We start from the raw sequence: 23,127 nt of genomic DNA on the forward strand, positions 1-23,127 counted from the left end.
TCATCCAAGAAAGGCATATTGTCCTTAAATGTTTCTAAGATGGCATAATTCCTCAGGGGATCATATGATTTATTGGGGAGGTCTATATAAATATAAATAAAAGAACATTAGAAAATGTGACTATCAATAATACATCAACAAACTTTCCAGGAGAAAATAATGATAATATTAATAAAAATAACATATTTACTACACACATTTTGGCAACCACATTTAACTTAATTTAAATTGGTTAAAACAATATGCAAATAGTCTTGTTTTCTTTACTATATGTCAACAGAGTATATTTGGCTGAATGGCTGTTTATTTACCACATGATTCTCTACAGTGCACCAGTGCTTTGCTAAAAAAATGGATATTACATTTGTATATCTATTGTAATATATCACAGTTATCGAATACCAATGTTGCTATCATTTTTACAGTCACAATGACTTTTGAATTTCGGCCGGTGTGCACCAAGACTGTCAGACTAGTGAAGACACTCTTACTGGTAGGTTTCTTGTTTGAAGTTCGCAGAGACACTATGGTTCAGACTTCCCAAATCCCTACCGAACAACCAGTGTAATTAACCATTAGGTTACACGATAAAGCTAGGGAGAAGGGCCGGATCCTGGACGCTACTGAATTCCTGTTGTCAACCTGCGAGGCAACAAGAGTGAGGGACTATTAAATAAGGATTTTTAAATACAGATGTAATTCTAAGCTGCTCTACCTCTAGACTTTATTCTGAGTAGACTGTTTTTGAGTTCTCCTACCTGCGAACTACAGGTGCGTTGCATCCCGTCCTTGTTGTCGAGTGATGGTCGGTAGGAAACGGTTTTCTGGTGTGATGCGCTGTTGAAGACTTGAAAGGTGCTGCATGGATGCTGCTATCACGAGTGTGGGCTTTTCTGTAGTGATAAAGCAAATATATAATTATGACTTTTCTACTATGCTCTTAAATATTCCAATCACTTTCTAATGTATTCACTTTTAGCTTTAAACTCTTACTTGCAATATTCCACCAACTCGCTCCCCATCACTTGCACTAAACGATATTAAATAAAAAATAATATATACACAACACTCTCAATACACTCTCAATAATCACAAGTTTTCAGATTAGAGTCTTTTGATCTTCAAATCTAAAATTTGTGGTTGCGTAGAAATTCTTCACTGTTGTTTGCGTTGTTCAGGTAACTATGTGAGTTTCTCCAAAAATGTGTCTTTTGTTGTAAGTTAACAAAAATGACGATGTAGCTTTCTTGCGTTGGACATCATATTAATAACTAAAATGTACTTAGGTTTGTTCTTCTTTCTTTTTCAGGTGTGTTCCAAGGCTCTTTCCAGGAGATGAAGAAGATTGCATTACCAGGTAAGTTTATCCCCGAATTCTCCCATAACTGGAATCAGATGTTATCTCTACAAGCGGCGGAAGGCTAAGCGCCTTCTAGAATTTGGGTGTGGCTATTTATAGATTGTCGCACTCGTATGTTCTCAATATATGGTACCAATTTGTATTGTTTTCAACTTCGTGATTGGTGCTTGATGTGAATCCCCCACTGAGCTTGTTGGGGGTACAAATGAAAATTCAAGAGAGTGTTTCCTGAGTCTCAAGATCCACAATCACATCAGCACTCGACATTAACTTCGTTCAAATTCAAAATAAAGGTGTTCTCATATTTTTCTAGAGCCCCAAACGTGCGTGTAAACACCCGCGGCGTCTCTGTTTCCCTTCGTAGTTTCTATGAAGGGAAACAGAGATGCCGCAGGTGTTTACACGCACGTTTGGGGCTCTAGAAAAAATGTATGAACTGCCCAGATGAAAAGTCCCCTGAGGAAGAGCTGTTAGCTCGAAATGCATCGGGCAAATGCATTATGAAACAGATTGATTAAGAAATGAATTAAGCAAATGATAAAAGTTATGATGATCCAATAACGATACATTTGGAAAATAAATGAAAACATACACATGAATAATATGAGAACACCTTTATTTTGAATTTGAACGAAGTTAATGTCGAGTGCTGATGTGATTATGGATCTTGAGACTCAGGAAACACTCTCTTGAGTATTTATAGATTGCCACACCCAAAATGGCTGCAGGACGTCAGTACGTGACGTTTCAGACACACCTCGCCGGTAACATAATAGCGTCTTTTCTCCTGCTCGCGAACCAGTTTGCTTTGCGTGCAGTGTCTTTTGCGAGCAGTTTTCTTTGAACAAATATGATGAAAATAGAATTCCCGCAATACCCTCCACCCGACTGAATACAATACATGCCATAAAGTCTTCAAAGATCACATTGAACAACAACAATCCCAAAGCTTTCGTACATTACGCATACAGTAGTTTAAATGTCAATAACTCACATATTTATATCTACAACATTATTTACCACATAGAGTGCTGGTGCACGGCATAGGTGTGAGTTTTTCTAATACGCATTTTAAGGTTATGCTTCAGGCAAACCTCACGATGGTAATGCATGTGTTAGGTTACTGATAAGTGCTAATGTTTCCTGACAGTGGCTTCATGACAAAGACAGATGCATTATCACATGAGTTCAAGTGTGTGAGGGTTTATGGGAGCGTGGTGGTTTTGATTGTGAAAGGCAAGGCAAAATGTTGTTTTATAACTATACACTATTTAAAAATGTGCTGAGTAAAAACCTATGTTTAGAAAAATACTTTGATCAATAAATGATTGTCCTTGTTACACATGGTTGAAGCAGGCATACCCTTTCAAACATAATTCCTGTACACTATTTAAATACCATAGTACTTTGTAAAGGTATGGGTAGATACAAGTGAACAACCCATAGTACAGCACCTTCATGCAAAGTAAAAAAATAACTAAGATATATTGCTCACATTCCTTCAGGAATGTAATAAACAACAAATAAAATAGCGCCTATGGGTTTTTCATAACTTGGGGGCCGATTAGAATGGCAGGCGGTTCACCCCAGCCGGGCTAGGGGTAGCCACCACCGGCCCGGCGGGGGCGAACCGCCCGCCATCCTCTCCAGAAAGACCCACCACCATATTTGGATGGCTGGGGGGTCCGCGGCGGACGGAAAGACCATCTGCCGCTTTTCTGCCGGTCGGATCGTTGACCGGGCGGAAAACATCTTTAATATGGTGGCGGTGTCAGCGAGACACCAGCATCCATATTAGGATTCAGGCAGAGATCAGCCTTTCCATGGCGGTGTTGCCGCCATGGAAAGGCATGCAGTCTTGCATGCTGCAATGTTAGAAATGCAGGATGAACCCGCCAGTGTTGCAGGGGCATCCTAATGGGTACGGTGGGACCGCCGCATCTATGGCGGGCAGTCCCTTTCGCTGTAGTAATAGACCCCTTAGTACTGAACTATAACTATATTGTGCATTTAAACCTTTCAGTATGTAACACTAACACAAATTAATGTTGTGTATTTTTGTCTATTTTCCAATATGTACTAGTTGCATAGGTGATAATCACCATTCCCAGTCATTCACGTGGTTTACAAATTCTCAATACAGTATTCCTAATATCTATCTTTAAAAATACTTCGAAAAAATGCAACCAAGCAATGTTCTCTTTCTATTGAGTTAGCAATAACTAACAATTATTGTGTTCACAAATACATATCTACTTTTTTTTATAGTTGCTGCCTTTTCACAAATTGAAAATGGTAATATCTACACCATTACATTAAAGACAAACAATAAGTCTCTTATTATATCGATGTCCAAAGATGGCTAATTCGTTTTTTAGATAAAGAGCCAAAGAATATATGTTATTTTTGGCTTGCATTCATCAACAGTCCTGAATCTTGGTGCCACTGCATTTATTTTGCCTACTATTGCTCTCCATAAAACTGCCTTCTTAGATAATAGTAATGTAGAGGTGGCAGATACTCTTCTTGTTTGGTTACCTCAGAAAATATAATTTTATCATCCTCCTGAGTAAAGTTCATTTTTCTTTTTCTCCACCCCTCCTGTTTTGCCACATTTGATGCACAAAAAGCAGACGTATTGTGTATTATTTTTGCCCATTGTTTATGTGAAAAGTGATGCAATGAAGCCTTGCAGGATACAACATGAACTTGTGGTACACAAGTAGGATTTGAGTCTCATAAGAACGAGTTGCATTATGACACATTGGAGTTACGACGTGCATTGTCATGCATCACAATGCAATGAAGTACTACATTAACTTTTGTAAATCCAGCTTGTAGTGCACCTTTGTGTGCATGTTGCATTTGGAGGGAGCCCATCAGAACTTCAGGTATGTGGAACGGCAGAGTTGTACAGTTAGAAGAGGGTATAGACGTCCTAATAAGAGACTATTTCAGGCTACACCAAAGCAAGAGACTGTAGTTGTTCACTTAGTTGCTGCACTAATATTTGTTTTTATTTCTATCATGTAGATTTGTTTGCAAAAATTAATCATTTGCAGCGTTCGTTGAAACATTACAGTGTTGTTTAAGAAAATAAACACAATTGCACGCTATAGTCTTCGTATTTGTTGAAAATATTTCACACAAATACTCACAGGATGAGCCTGCATTACTCTTTCTTGGGGCCTACATGCACAGAGCATAAGCTCCTTCAAGCCAAGTTTCCTTGCATTTGTTGTCCGAAATAAACAATAAAGAAAGTACATAACAACCACATTCCTAAACCCACACTAAAGATGTATTGCAGTATCTAGCAAGTTTCAGCACAGCTGTAACTTTATCACTCCAGAAAACATTAATCCAATCACATTTTATGTCCATTATTGAGTGTATGACCAGACAATACTCTCTATCATCTTTCCCTGGAGAAAGTTCTACAGGAAGTGTAATCTTGCAGTAACCCTCTTATGAGCTTTACTGGAGTTAATGATGGTCGCTGGTAAAATAGCCTATCTCAAGAGGGCAGGAGATGTTTGCCAGCATCACAAAATGGCAAAACTCAATATGAATTTTATTATTTATTTGCTGGAAATTTTAAACTTAGACTGATTAAAGGAATAAGAAATATGTAGAGAAAAACATTCAGATATACAACAGATTCTCAAACTAGACAACGGAATGATAGCAAATGAGCTACTATTTATTAACTCTCTTCATTGTAATCATTTGACACAGCACTGCATCTGCTACTGAAAAATATGCACAGATGCAAATATATTCGCACTTATACAGTTGTTAGACAGACCACATTTTGGAGTGCACCAGTCTTTCCCTGTATGATTTGTTTTACATTTCTGAAAGCTGTGTGGATCCATTGACTTCCTTTGCAATATACATCATGGGGCAGCTTTGGAAAAAAGTGTGTGGGACAAAATTGTGTAGCTGAAATACACCCCCCACATTCTACAAAGTGTAATCAATGCATTCAAAGGCAGCCTTTTCTGTCCTTCTGCCTGTATGGCAAGCCTTAAGTACATTATTGACTTGATGAGTGGGGCTCTCTCACCGCAGGACACCATTCTGGTCATGTCCACTTTTCTTTTTGTGCTCTCATTAGCACTGCCTATATTCATTTGAACCACGAACTGGTATTGTGAGACTTCCTTTTTTTCAAAAGAATGTCACATGGATCATATTATCTTTCTCTGGAAACATCTTGTGAACATTAGCAGTAACTGTGGGCATGGATAGACATACATTCCACCCATGATGAACCTCTTTCCAGAGCTGCTGCCCTGCTTACCTGCAATAGGAATCCAGTTCTTAATCCACATCATCAACCCACTTGCATTTTGCCCCTGCTTCCTTGACACTGTATTTTATAGGCTTCTGGTATGCATGAAAGAAAAAGAAACAACCTGCAGCCTGTTGCCAGGGTTGCGCTACTACATCTTTCTGACATATGGAACAACCCAATATTCCCAAGGAATTTAGGATAAAGCAAAGATGCGAAAATAGGGGAATTATCAAATGTAGTTATTTATGTATGCATGTATGTTTGTATGTATAGGAGTTCCAAAACGTGTTTCCCCCATGAAATTCTCCATACAAAATGTATATCCAGCTACAGCTAAAACAAATGAATGAAATTACTAGGAGTGGGAGGAATGCCCGGAGGTTCAGTCTGTGAAAGATCGCGGAGTTGCATAAAAACTCTGTCAGATTCCTCGGATTTCTGTAAGTGGGTGGAGCTCACCACGTTACACTGGTCATGTTGATTTTTAGTGCTGGGAACTTCTTCAGCACGAACAAGACCACACAGCTTTTTTGGCACTCAAGTAGATTTTCTACTCGAGCACCAGCTTTCTCAACATGAATGGTTGCAACCTGCTGCCACCGCCTGCATTGACAAATCTCGCTGCAATGTATTCTAGCGCTTGAAAATCTAGGGGGTGCAAATTCTCACTTGTTGATAAGCCACACGCAAGAAAAAACTCTGCCATGCGGCAGTTGGCGGAGTTTCGCTGGAAATCTGGGGTCCAAGCAGAGCTCTGCAAGAGTTTTTCAACCACCCTTCAAAATTACCCTAAATTTTGCAGACAGCTACATCTTGTTAAAGAAAGCGTATGTTTTGTGATTTGCTGTACATCCATTCAGTAGTTCTTTAGAAATTAAGGTTCAAAATGTATGTATATATCAGGCCATGGAAGATCCAAGGAGCTGACAGATCTAGAGATAAGATCTGATTGGCTGTCAATACATCAACAAAGATGTGTAGCAGTCATTTTACAACTCAGGAACTCACTCTACTGTCCTGCAAAAATTAGTAAAAAAAACATATAGGGAGGCTGTGTAGAGATAACCTTCCCCCTCCAGGCCTGATTGGAGGGGGGGTTCCATTTGGACACACGCTGAGCCAAAAGTAGAATTTTTAAAAAAAGGTTCACCACAAATTTGCAGAGGTCCATGGATCAGCAGTAAAAAAATAATAATTAAAAAGCCCCTTGATTTGTGTCAGGCAACAGTGGCTCTGTGCAATATTTTTTGAGGGAGGGGGTCGAGTGGCCCACCTCATAAAGCATTTGAGAGGCCCAGGCAGCCCATCCCCCAGGGCCAAAAATTAAATTTAGGGGAGGAGGCATGCATCTTCCATTTCTAGCCTCATAGGAGCCTTGGGGACCCCATCTCCATTGGCTGACATTTCAAATTTGGGGAAGGCGGCATGAAGTCCTCCTTTCCAAGCAGGCCCATGCGCCGTGGACCCAGAAACCCAGGGTTAGAACAGAACAGTGCCCTGCCGACCTGTAGCCAGAAGGTTATTTTTTGGGGGGGCATGGCCCTTAGGCAGGACCAAGCATTAAAGTACTGCAGTATAGGTAAATGTTTCCCAAATACTTGTAGATCAAAGGGTACAGTATGCAAGGTTTTATAGCGCACTATGCTTTTTGATCTTTTTTTATTTCTAGTGTCATGGTTGTCCAAATAATTCTCAGCCCCCAAACTATTGTGGTGCAAGAAAAATAAGGACAGAATATCAAATGGTAAGTGCATGTAGGGACCCAGTTCTGGGACACCCCCGCGCCGCACGGCCACCAGCTGCTGCGTGTGCCTTCCCGCCCTGTGCCTCGCCTGCCCCGTCTCCGCCGCGAGACCACGCCCCCTGCCACCGAGCGGCGTGGTCTGCACTCGATTCCTGCACTGTGTCCCTGTAATCGTTTTTGCCTTGTTTCTGGTCCGTTTAAATTGTAATTGTATTGCTGTTTGTTGTTCTAATTGTTTTTTTCCCTCCTCCTTGTTTTCCCTGGTTTGCCTCCTTCTGCCACCCCCGTCTCATCCCTCCCCGCTCCCCGCTTCCCGCCACCACCGCTAACCCCGCCCCTTTTCTTTCTGTACCCTCCCCGCTCCCGCCTCCCAGCTGCTCCACCCACCCGCGCACTTGGCCATATATGGCGACCGTGCGACGCAGGTGAGTGTGACCCAGTTCTGGGACACCCCCGCGCCGCACGGCCACCAGCTGCTGCGTGTGCCTTCCCGCCCTGTGCCTCGCCTGCCCCGTCTCTGCCGCGAGACCACGCCCCCTGCCACCGAGCGGCGTGGTCTGCACTCGATTCCTGCACTGTGTCCCTGTAATCGTTTTTGCCTTGTTTCTGGTCCGTTTAAATTGTAATTGTATTGCTGTTTGTTGTTCTAATTGTTTTTTTCCCTCCTCCTTGTTTTCCCTGGTTTGCCTCCTTCTGCCACCCCCGTCTCATCCCTCCCCGCTCCCCGCTTCCCGCCACCACCGCTAACCCCGCCCCTTTTCTTTCTGTACCCTCCCCGCTCCCGCCTCCCAGCTGCTCCGCCCACCCGCGCACTTCGCCATATATGGCGACCGTGCGAACGCGCAGTGTTGACGCGCAGCGGGCGCGCCGATTGTGCGCCGAAGGTGCGCCAAAGGTAAGCCCGTCTGCGCCCGTCCGCGCCTGGACCGCGCCCAGTGCCAGGACCCCTGGCCCCCACCGACGGAATCCGACCCGACGAACCTACAGCGCCGCCGAACTCATCGCACTCAACACCGGCGGCATCCCGGGATGTCATCGCGCCACCCCGAGGCACACCCACGGACCCTTCAGCTGCCACGCCTGCAAGTTCACCTGCATCCGGACCTACCCTGCACCCGCCAAGCCGAACACCAGCAGAAACCACCTCAAGTGCATCCTGCTCAACACCCGCTCCGTCCACAGACACGCCATCGAACTCTGGAACCTCCTCGACACCACAGCCCCTGACATCGCCTTCCTCACGGAGACCTGGATGAACGCCTCCTCAGCGCCCGACATCGCCATCGCCATCCCAGAGGGCTACAAGATCACCCGGAGGGACCGCACCGCCAACCAGATGGGAGGAGGCATCGCCATCATCCACAGAGACACCATCCGCATCACGACCAACACCGACGACACCCTAACCACCGCCGGACACCTGCACTTCCAGATCCACACCGACCCGAGGACCACCCTCAGAGGCACCCTGATCTACCGACCCCCGGGACTATGCACACGATTCAGTGAGGACATCGCCGACTTCATCAGCCCGCATGCCCTCCCCTCCACCGACTACATCCTCCTCGGGGACCTCAACTTCCACCTGGAGAACAACAGCGACCGCAACACCATCACCCTGCTCGACAACCTCGCCAACCTCGGACTCAAGCAGCTGGTGTCCACCCCCACCCACCTCGCCGGACACACACTCGACGCCGTCTTCTCATCCAGCAAAGACATCGCCTTCAGCCACGCAACAGGACTCCACTGGACGGACCACAGCTGCGTCCACTTCACCTTCAAAAGAACGACGATCCACCACCACCAGCAACAGGTTGCCCGAAGAAGCTGGAACAAGATCACAGCCGACCAGCTCACCGCCTCCCTGAGCCAGCACCCTCCTGCCGCCTCAGCGAACCCCAGCCAGGCCGCCGACAACCTCACGAAGTGGATCAGCAACTGCGCGGACGAACTCGCCCCTCTGAGGACCCCGCCCAGCAGACCCGGCAGCAGAAAAACCCCATGGTTCACCGGCGAACTCAAGAGCTCCAAGAAGAACTGCCGAGCCCTCGAGAAAGTATGGAGAAGGGAACCAACAATGGACAACATGACCACCCTCAAGCTTGCCACCCGGAAACACCACCAACTGATCCGCGCCACCAAGAAAAATACATACAAGGACCGGCTGGACAACAACGCACACAACTGCAAGGAACTCTTCAACATCGTAAAAGAGCTCTCCAACCCCACCGCCGGAAACAACGACATCACCCCGTCGCAAGACCTCTGCAACTCCCTCGCGTCCTACTTCCACAACAAGATCGCGGACATACACAACAGCTTCAGCATCCAACCAACGCACGCCACAACCGCAGCAACGCCACCCACCACCACCCTCCGCGCCTGGACTACGATCAGCACCGAAGACACCATCCGCACAATGAACTCCGTCCACTCCGGATCTCCGACCGACCCCTGCCCTCACCACGTCTTCAACAAGGCCGACGCTGTCATCGCACCCCACCTGCGGGACATTATCAACACCTCCTTCGACACCGCCACCTTCCCGGAGAGCTGGAAGCACGCAGAACTCAGCGCTCTACTCAAGAAACCTACAGCGGACCCCACCGAACTCAAGAACTACCGTCCCATCTCGCTCCTCCCATTCCCGGCCAAAGTCATCGAAAAGACCGTCAACAAACAGCTGGCCGCCTTCCTCGAGACGAATGGATCCCTCGACCCCTCATAGTCTGGCTTCCGAGCCAACCACAGCACCGAGACCGCCCTCATCGCTGCCACCGATGACATCCGAACCCTGATGGACAACGGAGAAACAGCGGCCCTCATCCTCCTGGACCTCTCCGCAGCATTCGACACTGTCTGCCACCGCACCCTAGTGCAGCGCCTCGGCAACATCGGAATCCAGGAGAAGGCACTGGAATGGATCACCTCCTTCCTCGACGGAAGAACACAGAGAGTCCGCCTACCGCCGTACAAGTCAGAGGCCACCGAAGTCATCTGCGGCGTCCCTCAAGGATCTTCGTTGAGTCCCACCCTCTTCAACGTCTACATGAGCCCCCCTCGCGGCCATCGCACGCCAACACAACGTCAACATAATCTCCTACGCCGACGACACCCAGCTGATCCTCTCCCTGACCAACGACCCCGCCGCCGCCAGAGCCAACCTGCACGAAGGGATGAGAGATGTAGCCGAGTGGATGACGACCAGCCACCTGAAACTGAACTCAGACAAGACGGAGGTCCTCATCCTGGGCTCCTCGCCCTCCGCCTGGGACGACTCCTGGTGGCCCCCCGCCCTGAGCACCGCACCCAAACCGACGGACCACGCACGCAACCTGGGCTTCATCCTGGACTCCTCCCTCTCCATGACCAGACAAGTCAACGCCGTCTCCTCGTCATGCTTCAACATCCTACGCATGCTACGGAAGATCTTCTGGTGGATCCCCACCGAGACCAGGAAGACTGTCACCCAGGCCCTCGTCACCAGCCGACTGGACTACGGCAACGCCCTCTACGCCGGAACCACCGCCAAGCTCCAGAAGAGACTCCAGCGGATCCAGAACGCCTCAGCCAGACTCCTCCTCGACATCCCACGAAACAGCCACATCTCCGGACATCTGAGAGACCTGCACTGGCTCCCCGTCAACAAAAGAATCACCTTCCGCCTCCTCACCCACGCACACAAAGCCCTTCACGACCAAGGCCCAAGCTACCTCAACAGCCGAATCAACTTCTACGCTCCCAAACGCCACCTCCGATAAGCCAGCCACGCCCTCCCCGCCGTCCCCCGCATCCGAAGAGCGACAACAGGAGGAAGGTCCTTCTCCTACCTGGCCGCCAAGACCTGGAACTCCCTCCCGACCGACCTGCGCCTGACCCAAGACCACCTCTCCTTCAGGAAGAAGCTCAAGACCTGGCTGTTCGGGCAGTAACGGCACCCCCCCCCTCCTAGCGCCTTGAGACCCTACGGGTGAGTAGTGCGCTCTATAAATGTCTTGATTGATTGATTGATTGATTGATGTACTATTCCTAAATCCACATCCATGTACCTTTAATATTCTGTATATATTGTGTAGGTACATATATGTGGAGTAATGTATAGAACATCTATATTTACTTGCCTGTCAATATTTTGGATTTAATATTATGTCCTCAATAGTCTGTGCCATCAATATTCTGGTTTTGATAGTCAGGATCCACACAGTGTGATTCTATATGAAGGAATAAGTGGATTTTTTGTTAAAGCGCACTCAATCAACTTTCAACAAGCCAACTTGTAATCCTATGTTTTAGACATGATTTAAAGGAGAGGTGGGTGTAAAGTAGGAAAGTCAGCTGACTTACAACTTTGTGTATTGACTGTTCAGGCTATGTGAAATGAAAGCTTATGAAGTGTTCTTATTTAAAAAAAAAAAAATAAGCTGGCCTTAATTCAGAGACCTTCCTCCCACATCCCTTACCTGATGTGGTGGATCTACAGTCTCCATATTCAACATTTATTTGCTGTAGGATGTCCTACCTGGAAAATTCTGCATCTGGAAATCATGACAACTGGAAGGCCTGTAGGGATAAACTTAAATCAAGGTTGTAAAGTGTAGCATTTTCTAATTCTGCCCAGCTTTGTAAGTGAAGTTTTAATTTCACTAACTACTAATTCAAAATAACATTACAGAGCACTTGGAGCATATCCAACAAAGCCATTTTGAGAGATAGCTGACAAGGAGTGTAATATAAGCATTTCAGGAATGCAATAATGGTTAACACTAAATAGAATTTAAATATCATTTTCCAGGGGAAGACGTTAGGAAGTTCCCACAATGAATTTCACTATAAGATTGTGACAAACGAGGGATGGTTCAATTACATTTGAAAAAAAGAGCCCGTCAAAACTGTATGAACTTGAAGCAGGCTCCATCATTGGCCTGCACTCCTCATAGTTACAGGTAGGTTGTGCGATAAGGAGATGTTTGTAAAAGATTTGGAGATTGTGTGAGCTTGGGATGGGTCCATTTAAGGCCTGAGGCTTAACTGAGGACACTATTTCTATTACCAATTAGAAGAGTCGTAGATGGGCAGGCTGCAGAACTGACTCTAAGGCTATGAGTGGTGGTTTCACAGTTTGTATCTAGAATCCTGCTCTGTGAGAAGCTCTCTTTGATGCTGCTTGCATAGTTCCTCCCATTTGAATGCTGCAAAGTCCTCCACTTCCAGATTTATTGACATCCTACTTCCTTTCATATGGAGTAAACTCCTTGCATAGAATCCTAAAGACGCAACCGTCTTGGTGGCTAACAATACTTGGACGAGGGATGCACTTTTCTGAGAGGTGAATGAAGAAAGCATGGAATGATGCCAAGTGTACTGGAAATGGTAAATGTCTAAGGATTTTTCAGCATTACTACTGGTGCAGGTAAAAGTCAAGCTTCATGTTATAAAACAGCTAAGAGGCTACCATACTTAAATGTAAGCAAAAAAGCTTAATCCCCTCCATAATAGAACATGTACTTCTCAACTAGCAGATTGTACTTTCCAACAATTATACCAGCAAATGCAGATATGGCTGAAATGCATTGAAAGGAGTTTCTCTTCCCACCAAGAGCATGTGGTAACAAATACCAATGGGGTGCTATTGTTAAGCAATTTGCAAAAAGGAGCATGGAACAAGCAACAATGGTTAGACCTTAATAGGACTTCAACGTTTACTATGCATGAAATTTTCGAGTGTTACAATAAGATTCTATTTCGAAAATAAGTGTAAAATCGTGCATTGAAATAACTTTGTGCCAGCTGTATTGGGAAATACATGGAAAGCTATAAATTCCACTTGAAATCCCCAATCTCCATTCCCTCACATATATCAAGCTCTCAGTTTGCTCCATAAAGCTTTATTTTATGTTCGCTCTATTCTCTTCATCTACCTAATCTTTGTTCCTACAAATTATCTAACAGTTTCCTCACTACCCCTTTCTGTCTGTTGCTACATATGTCTATCTTCCCCTTCAGAACTAGTCTATTTATTGTCCTTTTCTTTCTCTCCTTCACTCTTTTTCTACATTCTCTTCTCTCTATCTTTTCTCTACTTCTTAATATTTGTATTCTCTTGCTAGCCCTCTCCTCCATAAACCATTTACGGTAACTAACTTTCTCTTGAATGTTCATGGCCATGAGCAACATCTGCCACCTTTCTTTGGCCACTGTGCTTTTCGCTGTTCCACAGTCACACACAATCACCAATAGCAGAAGTAGTTACATAAGGAACATTTTGGTCATTGAAATGGTAGGAATATTTAGAAGGAAAACCTGTGGTAAAGGAGTGCTGTTTTTAAAAACACACACGATAGCCAAGATACCATTTTCAACGCAAGTTTTATAACTGGTAACGGAAAAGCATTGAAATTATTCTTACATCAAGCTGCAGTTCCTCTAGTCATTACTAGATGTCCCTCACGGCTCAAATGCAAAACCATTGAAACTCTTTCATCAAGCATTTGCATTTGACTTGTGAGGGACATCTAGTATCTACTAGTTGAACTGCAGCTCTTTGTAGAATTATTTTGATATTGGATACTATAGTATTCACTGTCCACTGCTAATCTCATCCCATAATGCTTTGCAGGGCCTTTGGTTGGGATTGTTTTTTTGCCAATAACTGTGCTTGGGGTGGTCCCAAGAGGATGGGACCACCACCTAAGAAGATGTGCTTTATGTTTTCAAGGCATCTGCTTGGTTCTCCCTAAGTTATGGAGGACCCCAAAATCATCACCTCTCTCACTGCTTGCTATGGGCCTGATTCACAGTACTAATTTAAGACAAAATCCTAAACTTACTACAATTTTGGTATTCACAGAAGGCTCTTACTCATTTTGGTATTCACAGAAGGTACTTACTCATTTTGGTATTCAGAGTAGGCATTTGCTCATTGATGAGTAAGTGCCTTCTGTGAATCCCAAAATGAGTAACTTACTCATTTTGAGTAACAAAATCCTAAACTTACTTCCATTTTGGTATTCACAGAAGGCAATTACTTATTTTGGTATTCACGGAGGGCACTTACTCATCAATGAGTAAGTGCCTTCTGTGAATATCATTTGGTATTCACAGAAGGCACTTACTCATTTTGGTGTTCAGAGAAGGCACTTACTCATCAATGAGTAAGTGCCTTCTGTGAATACCAAAATGAGTAAGTGCCTTCTGTGAATACCAAAATGAGTAAGTGCCTTCTGTCAATACCAAATGGTAGTAAGTTTAGGATTTTGTCTTAAGTTAGTTCTGTGAATCGGTCCCTATATTTTCATTTTCACTAAAGGCACTGCTTGCTATATTTTCATTAGATGACTATATGTATTTTAGCATGTAAAGATGGGTATTTGTTGTTTTACTAAAAAGGTATGTTAGATTTCTGTTTCACTAATATGTGGGCAAGCACAATACACACACAACAGAGTTCATGCAAAAACTCTGAAGTAAGCTACTGCACCCACAACCCCTTGATAAAACAACTTTACCTTTACATGCCAAAAAGCATATAACCAATTCACCAAAGTGAGCTTTGAAAAATATCACGCAATGAGAGAGGTGATGATTTTGGGGTCCCCCTGTGACCTAGGGAGAGTACCAAGCAGGTGCCTTGATCACAAAGAGCATATCATGCTCAATGATTGTGGTGGTGTCCCATCCTCTTAGGACCACCCCAAGTAAAGTGATGAGCAAAAATACAATGCCAAGCATAAGCCCAGCAAAGCATTATGTGGTGAAATTCTAGTGTGCAGTGAATATTATAGTATTCGCTCTCAGCTGAGCCTGGAGAGCCTGCCCCTTGTGAAATGTTTTGATATCGGATGCTATAATATTCACTGCACTCTAGAATTTCATCCCATAATGCTTTGCAGGGCCTTTGGTTGGGATTGTATTTTTGGCCATAACTGTGCTTGGGGTGGTCCTAGGAGGACGGGACCACCACTAATCGTTCAGCATGATGTGCTCTTTATGTTCAAGGCATCTGCTTAATTCTCTCCCTAGGTTAGTGGGGGCACCAAAATCATCACCTCTCTCACTGCTTGCTGTATTTTCACTTTTGTCAGATGACTATATGTATTTTTGCATGTAATGGTAGTTATTTGTTGTTTTATCAAGAGTATGTGAGGTTTCTGTTTTATTCATTGGGGTGAGACTGAACGGATTTGTGGAGAGGAGTTCACAGAGTTTTTGACCAATTCTACAGAATTCTGCGTAGTGGTACTCCGCCAACTACGTCCAACCTTATTTTCTGCATGGCTCATTGTGGTTTCTCCTTTGTTAGCCTAACTGTGAACGTTGTAGGCATAAATTTCTTATGCATATGTTACAGTATAAACACGCCTGCTTAAGCACCACATTGTACTTCCACACAAAACCAGCACCACCAACAAGATCAAACAACCATGTCCCTTATTATTCTTTCTGGCCAGGCACAAGCACCTAGATATAACACAAAAATGCAGCTATTGTTTATGTGTACACATGTCCTATCCTATAGAGGAGCACATGAACCCAAAAGACACACATGAAATAAGAGTTCGGAGACAAGTGTACTCCATCTGCTGGGATGTAGAGTGTCCATGTATGCATGCTAAGGTATGGGTTCTGCCAGTAACCCCAGATATCTTTTATATATGTTCATCTACCTGTAGTAGCAGGAGAGGGGGGTTTAGGACACTGCCTATAAAATGCAAGGGCTTTTTATGGTAAATGGATTATTAACCATGCAAACACCATATTTATTATGCATGTGTTTTCTAATTTGCCTATAGGGGTGTCTATAGCACCTTCCCAGGCAATGGAAGGAGCAAACATCGGCAAGCTTTTTAAATTCCCCGACATCTCTTTGAAGGAGGTGGAGGACCTGGTTAGCCAGATTAAAAGTGGATGTCCGTCGGACCAGATTCCAGCCAGAATCATTCCGGTGGTGGGCAAGGTGCTCGGTCCTGTGATCCAGGGCCTTGTCAACCTCTCGCTTGCAAAAGGCTGTGTCCCATGTGAATGGAAAAAGGCTCTGGTGAGACCTATCCGGAAAAATACCTCCGTCCCGTGGACGGATATGTCCAATCTTAGACCTATTTCCCTGCTCCCCTTTTTGAGTAAACTCACTGAAAAATATGTGAATAAGCATCTTTCAAATTTCATTGAACAAACTGGGAGCTTGGACCACTCTCAGTCTGGTTTTAGGCCAAATTATCGTACCGAATCGGCTCTGCTATCGGTAACGGATGATCTCCGCATGTACCAGGACAAGGGTGTTTCTGTAGTCCTGGTGCTATTGGATTTATCGGCAGCATTCGATACTATATCACATAACATCTTGATTGGGCGCTTAGAAGAGATTGGGCTGAAGAAGATGGCACTGGCATGGCTGAGGAGCTTCCTTTCTGAACGCACACAATGTGTAAACATGGGTGCGTATCGATCAGCAGAGGTTAAGATCACCAAGGGGGTACCACAGGGCTCATGTTTGAGCCCTACTCTTTTTAACATCTATGTGGCCCCCCTGGCCAGGATCATGAGAGCTTTCGGTTTCAGCCCGGTGTCATATGCTGACGATACTCAGCTTCTGTTTCCGTTCAAATCTCTTACTCCGGAGGTTAAACGATCTTTCTCCAAAGGTATGAAGGTGGTCTGCCAGTGGATGTCCTCTAACTTTCTTCAGTGTAATGTTAGTAAGACAGAGGTCATGCTTTTTGGTGAGGCAAAGATGTTAAGGGCACCTGATTGGTGTCCGTCAGATCTAGGCCCGGTCCCTGAACCTAAACAAGTGGTGAAGAATCTTGGGGTACGCCTAGATCAGGAATTATCTTTAAAACAGCATGGAAATGTTATAGTAGGATCTTGTTTCCATGTGATAGGGCTCCTCCGTAAAGTATTCCCATTACTCGCTGATTCCACCAGAAAAACATTGGTACAGGCCTTGGTGCTTAGTCGGCTTGACTATTGCAATGGACTATTGGCATCAGCCAATGAAGAAGTATTGGACAGACTTCAAGTGGTGCAGAACACCGCTGCTAGATTGGTCCTCAATGCACCACCCAGATCTCCCTCCAAACCCCTTTTGGAAAAACTCCATTGGCTGTCTGTCCGCCAAAGAGTGAAGTTTAAGATCTGTTGTGTGGGGTGTGCGGGAGGTTAAAGAGACTGTGAGGGAGTAAGGGAATCGGGTAACGGTTGGGAGGCGAAGAAAAAGTACGGGTGTGATGGATGGGTAGGTGAAGGGATAATTACAACAGTGACTGTGTGACCCAAATCTGCTGTACAATGACTATGTACAGTGCACAAAGCGAACCCAGAAGTGAGGATGATTTGGTTTTTAGAGGCTTATATACAGAACTATTTACACGACTATTCACAATCCCCTGGATGATAGAGGAGAAAGGGTACTCACATGCCCCGCTGCAACTCTTCCGTGAGTTGCGGCCGCTCTCCAGCCACCTCCTGGGGACTCCACCAGTCCTCGCTCCAAACGTCTTTCTCGGGTTCTCCGTCCTCTGCCGGGCGCCTTCTCAGGTTCTGCGCACGCTGTCTCCTGACACGAGTCCGCCGCATTGAATGCTCTTCTCTCCTTACTTCCTGCTTTTCCGTGTTCCGGCTCCTGGGCGTGGGTTGGCCTTCCGGGGTCACGGGAGAAAACTTCCGGTTTCCCATCCATTCCGATTGGATCCTGTAAGAGGGGAGGAGGCCAGGCTGTCAGAGGTTTCTCAGTGTCGGGCCCCGAGGCCAGGGATCTTATCGGAGGATGCCGTTTCAGGGAGGTAGGGGACGGCGCCCTTTCACATCCCCTTCCCCTAGCTGTCCTTCTTGTACAGGTTGGAGGGGGAGGATACCGGGAGAGGTAATCAGCGTTTCCTTGGTCTATACCCTTCCGGTGTAGGGTCCTGAACCTATAGGGTTGTAGGGACAGGAACCACCGGAGGACGCGATCGTTGTACCCCTTGTTTCGTGCCATCCACTCCAAAGGGGCATGGTCTGTGTACAGAATAAAGTCTAATCCCTCCCGGTAATAGCGGAGGCTTTCAATTGCTCATTTAATGGCAAGAGCCTCTTTTTCCACAACCGCATAGTTCATTTCTCTAGGGAACAACTTCCTGCTGAGGTAGAGTACAGGTCTTTTGTTCCCGTTTTTGTCTTTCTGGGATTGAACCGCCCCCAAACCCTGATCTGAAGCATCGGTCTGTAGAATGAACTGTTGTGAGTAGTCAGGGCTGATAATAACAGGATCGGACATCAGGGACTGCTTAAGTCGATTAAATGCCTGCATCAGTGGGGGAGTGGGGTTTTTCAGGGCCGCTTCTGTTTTTGAGGTTTTCTTCAGGAGATTGGTCAGGGGAACAGCGATCTGGGAGAAGTTGGGGATGAATCGCCGGTAGTACCCTAAAAGACCTAGAAAGGCTCGGAGTTCTTTACGGGTCAGGGGAAAAGGGATGGACTGTATGGCAGATATTTTGTTGTTTTGGGGGCGAATAACGCCCTCTCCCAAAAGATAACCTAAATACTTCACCGTTTGTGCGGCCAGGGTAGTTTTGGAGGGATTGATGGTGAACCCAAACGAACCGAGGGAAGAGACAACTTTTTTTAAGTGACACAAATGTTGCTCCCAGTCGTCACTGTAGATGACAATATCATCCAAATACGCCCTGGCGTATCGGCAATGTGGTTGCAAAATCTGGTTCATGGCTCTCTGAAAAGTGGTGGGAGCGCCATGGAGGCCAAAGGGCAGTACTGTAAATTGGAATAAACCAACGGGCGTTGAGAACGCTGTTTTCTTCTTGTCCTCTTCTTTTAAGGGGATTTGCCAATATCCCTTGCAGAGGTCAAGCGTACTGATATATTTGGCTCTTCTTATGCTCTCAACCACCTCGTCTACCTGAGGAAGGGGGTATGTGTCAAAACTTGAGATTTTGTTCACCTTGCGGAAGTCGATACAAAATCTTATCGAACCGTCCGGTTTAGGGACCAATACGATGGGTGAGTTCCAGCTGCTAACGGATGGTTTGATGATGCCCATGAGCAGCATTCGGTCTGTTTCTTCTTTGATAATGGCTCTACGGGCCTCAGGGACTCTATACGGTCGTTGGCGTATCGTTTTACCAGGTTCTGTTGGTATGGCATGTTCAATGACAGTGGTGTGGCCGGGGAGGGAGGAGAAAACCTGTTGCAAGGGTAACAGAACGTCCCGGAGGTCGTGTTTCTGTCTCGCTGTTAAGTCTGGGTCCATACAGATTTCGTATGAGAGACTGGTTGTGGGTTTCCCACTAGGCAGGACGGGTCGTGGTCCCTCCCATTTCTTTAGGAGATTTACATGGTATATCTGTGTGGTTCCCCGAACTGGATCCATTTCTACCTCATAGGTGACTGGTGTTACTTGTCGTAGTACTGAATAAGGACCTTGCCATTGACCCAATAATTTATGGTCAAAGGACGGCATTAACAGGAGAACTAAGTCTCCGGGGTCAAAGGACCGGCCTTTCGTGCCTTTGTAATACTGGTGTTTCTGGGTTGTTTGTGCGGTTACCATATTTAACCTCACGATTTCTCGTATTTGTCCCAGATGGGTTCTGAGGTTATCAATGTACTCAGGGAGGGGTCTGGTTCGATCCGGCTCGGCCTCCCAAGCCTCTCGGGCCATGTCTAGGAGGGTTCGGGCAGGACGGCCATAGAGAAGCTCATAGGGAGAATACCCCGTGCTGCTCTGTACCTTGCAGCGGATTGCAAATAGAGCTAGGGGTAACATTTCTTCCCACCTCTTGCTCTCAAGTGCTAACAGTTTCTTTAGGGTGGTTTTGAGTGTGGCGTTGTATCGTTTGACGAGTCCATCTGTTTGGGAGTGGTAAGCAGAGGTCCTTATTTGTTTGATGCTCAATTGTGAACACACCTGTTTCATAAGAGCTGAGACGAAAGGGGTCCCTTGATCGGTTAGGATCTCTCTAGGGAAACCGACCCTAGAGAAGATCGTGACAAGTGCTTTGGCGATGTTCTGGGCGGTGGGTTGTCGTAGGGGTATGGCTTCGGGGAAACGAGTGGCGTAGTCGACCAGAACAAGGGCGTATCGGCACCCGCTTCGGGAAGGTGACAGGGGACCTATGATGTCCATCCCTACTCAACTTAAGGGTATGTCAATGAGGGGCAAGGGTTGAAGAGGCACTTTAGGGGGGTGATACCTGCTGTTCTTCTGGCATACAGGGCATTCCCGGCAGTATCGCTTTATTTGTTGTTAGACGCCTGGCCAGTAGAACTTTTCTAGAATCGACTACCCTGTTTTTTCATCACTGAAGTGACCCCCCAGTAAGTGGCTGTGGGCAAGGAATAACACTTTGTCACGTAAGGGCTCAGGTATTATTAACTGAGGGGACAGTTGGGGCCCGCCCTTTCTATAGAGTAGACCATTCTTTTTATAGAAATAGGGACCTCCTTGTAGAGGGTCTTCATTGTCTAGAGCACGGCCCCAGGCGTCCTGTAGGACGGGATCTTCCTGTTGTGCAGCACGGAATTCTCGGTCCGTCTCCCATGGGTGTTCTTCCAGGTGTACCGGATAGGCTGACGTATGGCTCCTTTTCAACAATTGTTCCAAGTAAATCTTTGAAATAATTTCCTCTTTGGTGGAGGTGGCGGGCCTTAGCCAGCGGTTGGCCAGGTCCTTGATTCGGAAAGAGAGGGCCCTGGGAGTTTCCTGTGGTCCTTCTTTAGCTTGGCGGATTTTGACCCTATAGGTCTCGTCATCGATTCCCAGATGTTCCAGGATGCATCTCTTGATGTCCTCGTAAGGGGTCTGCCCCTGGATGTTAGCCCGTTGGTAAGCTGACTGTAGCTCACCAGTCAACAGGGGACCCAGATACTGACCCCAGCGATCAGGGGGCCAAGAGGCTGCTTGTGCCAGTCGCTCGAAATTAGTAAAGAAATAGTCCGGGTCTTCCCCCAGCACGTATTTCTGAAGAACCACCGAAGGGAGGTAAGCAACTGGTCTTTATTGTCCTAGGACATCGGTGAGCCTTCCTATAGCCTGGTCTTGGGAAACAACCTGGACCTTCAGGACATCATGCAATTGTCCCCGGTTGTCCTCGGCCGTTTTGAGGAACTGATCCATTAGTTTCCCCAACTGTTCTTGGGTTTCCGCCAATTGTTTTACCGCGGCCTCCATGCTTCCGGTTAATCCCACTTCTGACACCAGTTGTGATCGTGGGGTGGTGGCGGACCGGAATAACAGGTGGGGAGGCCGTATATATTGGGCGATGACTTCGCTTGTTTTATTGTTTTACACAGTAATTGTACGATTGGTAACGTTGAAAACAAGGAGGATGCAGGAAGGGAAGGGTCTCCGGGTCTTCGGTCGACTTAAGCCGGGCGGTGGGGTCCTCGCTCTGGGTGGTTCCCGGTGTGGTCCTCGGAGGTATTGGAAATGAGAGGGAAAAGAGGGCTGTTAGTCCACCTGACCGGGACTTGATCGAGTCCTTCTACCAACACCAGGGGTGTGCAGGAGGTTAAAGAGACTGTGAGGGAGTAAGGGAATCGGGTAACGGTTGGGAGGCGAAGAAAAAGTACGGGTGTGATGGGGAGGGTAGGTGAAGGGATAATTACAACAATGACTGTGTGACCCAAATCTGCTGTACGATGACTGTGTACAGGGCACAAAGCGAACCCAGAAGTGAGGATGATTTGGTTTTTAGAGGCTTATATACAGAACTATTTACACGACTATTCACAATCCCCTATGAAGATAGAGGAGAAAGGGTACTCACATGCCCCGCCGCAACTCTTCCGCGAGTTGCGGCCGCTCTCCAGCCACCTCCTGGGGACTCCACCAGTCCTCGCTCCAAACATCCTCGTATTCTCCTTCGGTCGCCTTCTCTGGTTCTCTGTCCTCTGCCACTCCTTCGGGCGCCTTCTCAGGTTCTCCGCACGCTGTCTCCTGCCACGAGTCCGCCGCATTGAACGCTCTTCTCTCCTTACTTCCTGCTTTTCCGTGTTCCGGCTCCAGGGCGTGGGTTGGCCTTCCGGGGTCACGGGAGAACACTTCCGGTTTCCCGTCCTATCCGATTGGATCCTGTAAGAGGGGAGGAGGCCAGGCTGTCAGAGGTTTCTCAGTGTCGGGCCCCGAGGCCAGGGATCTTATCGGAGGATGCCGTTTCAGGGAGGTAGGGGACGGCGCCCTTTCACAATGGGACAGCTCGATTCTAGATCCTGGTTGTCGTCGATGCCACCTGGTCCTAAAGAGTCAAACTTCACCTCCTTCACCTGAAATCACCCCCCATCAGTGGGCAATCGACTATAGTGCCCCTGGTCACTGGCAAGTGACCCAGACTCTGTCCCCTCTGCTTCAAGGTTCTTCTCATCTTTGATCCAGGCTTGGATCACACCGGACACTTTCCACTTCGACTGCAGTAGCATTTTGCAGCAGATCGTCATTGAAATCAACGACGATTCCCGACACCAAAAGACATCTATGCACCCGGCTTCCCTGGGCGAGGTAACTCGAGTACTCCAGGGCTCCCGTGGGTTATGGCTATAGAACCCCTTAAGTCTAAAGGGGTTTGCTCAAAGTCCTCTCCTAAGTGTCCTTTATCTTTAAATTCCCAACCGCGACTTTCCCCATAGAAGCCAACGGCTTCCAGCGGCTGTGTTCACACACTGCACGCGTCCTCCGTTGGTCCCCTATATCACCACCTTGGGTGGTTCCTTGTGGGCCCAGCAATTCTACAG

This window comes from Lissotriton helveticus, chromosome 1_2 (assembly GCF_964261635.1).
Source record: "Lissotriton helveticus chromosome 1_2, aLisHel1.1, whole genome shotgun sequence".
Taxonomy (NCBI): Eukaryota; Metazoa; Chordata; class Amphibia; order Caudata; family Salamandridae; genus Lissotriton; species Lissotriton helveticus.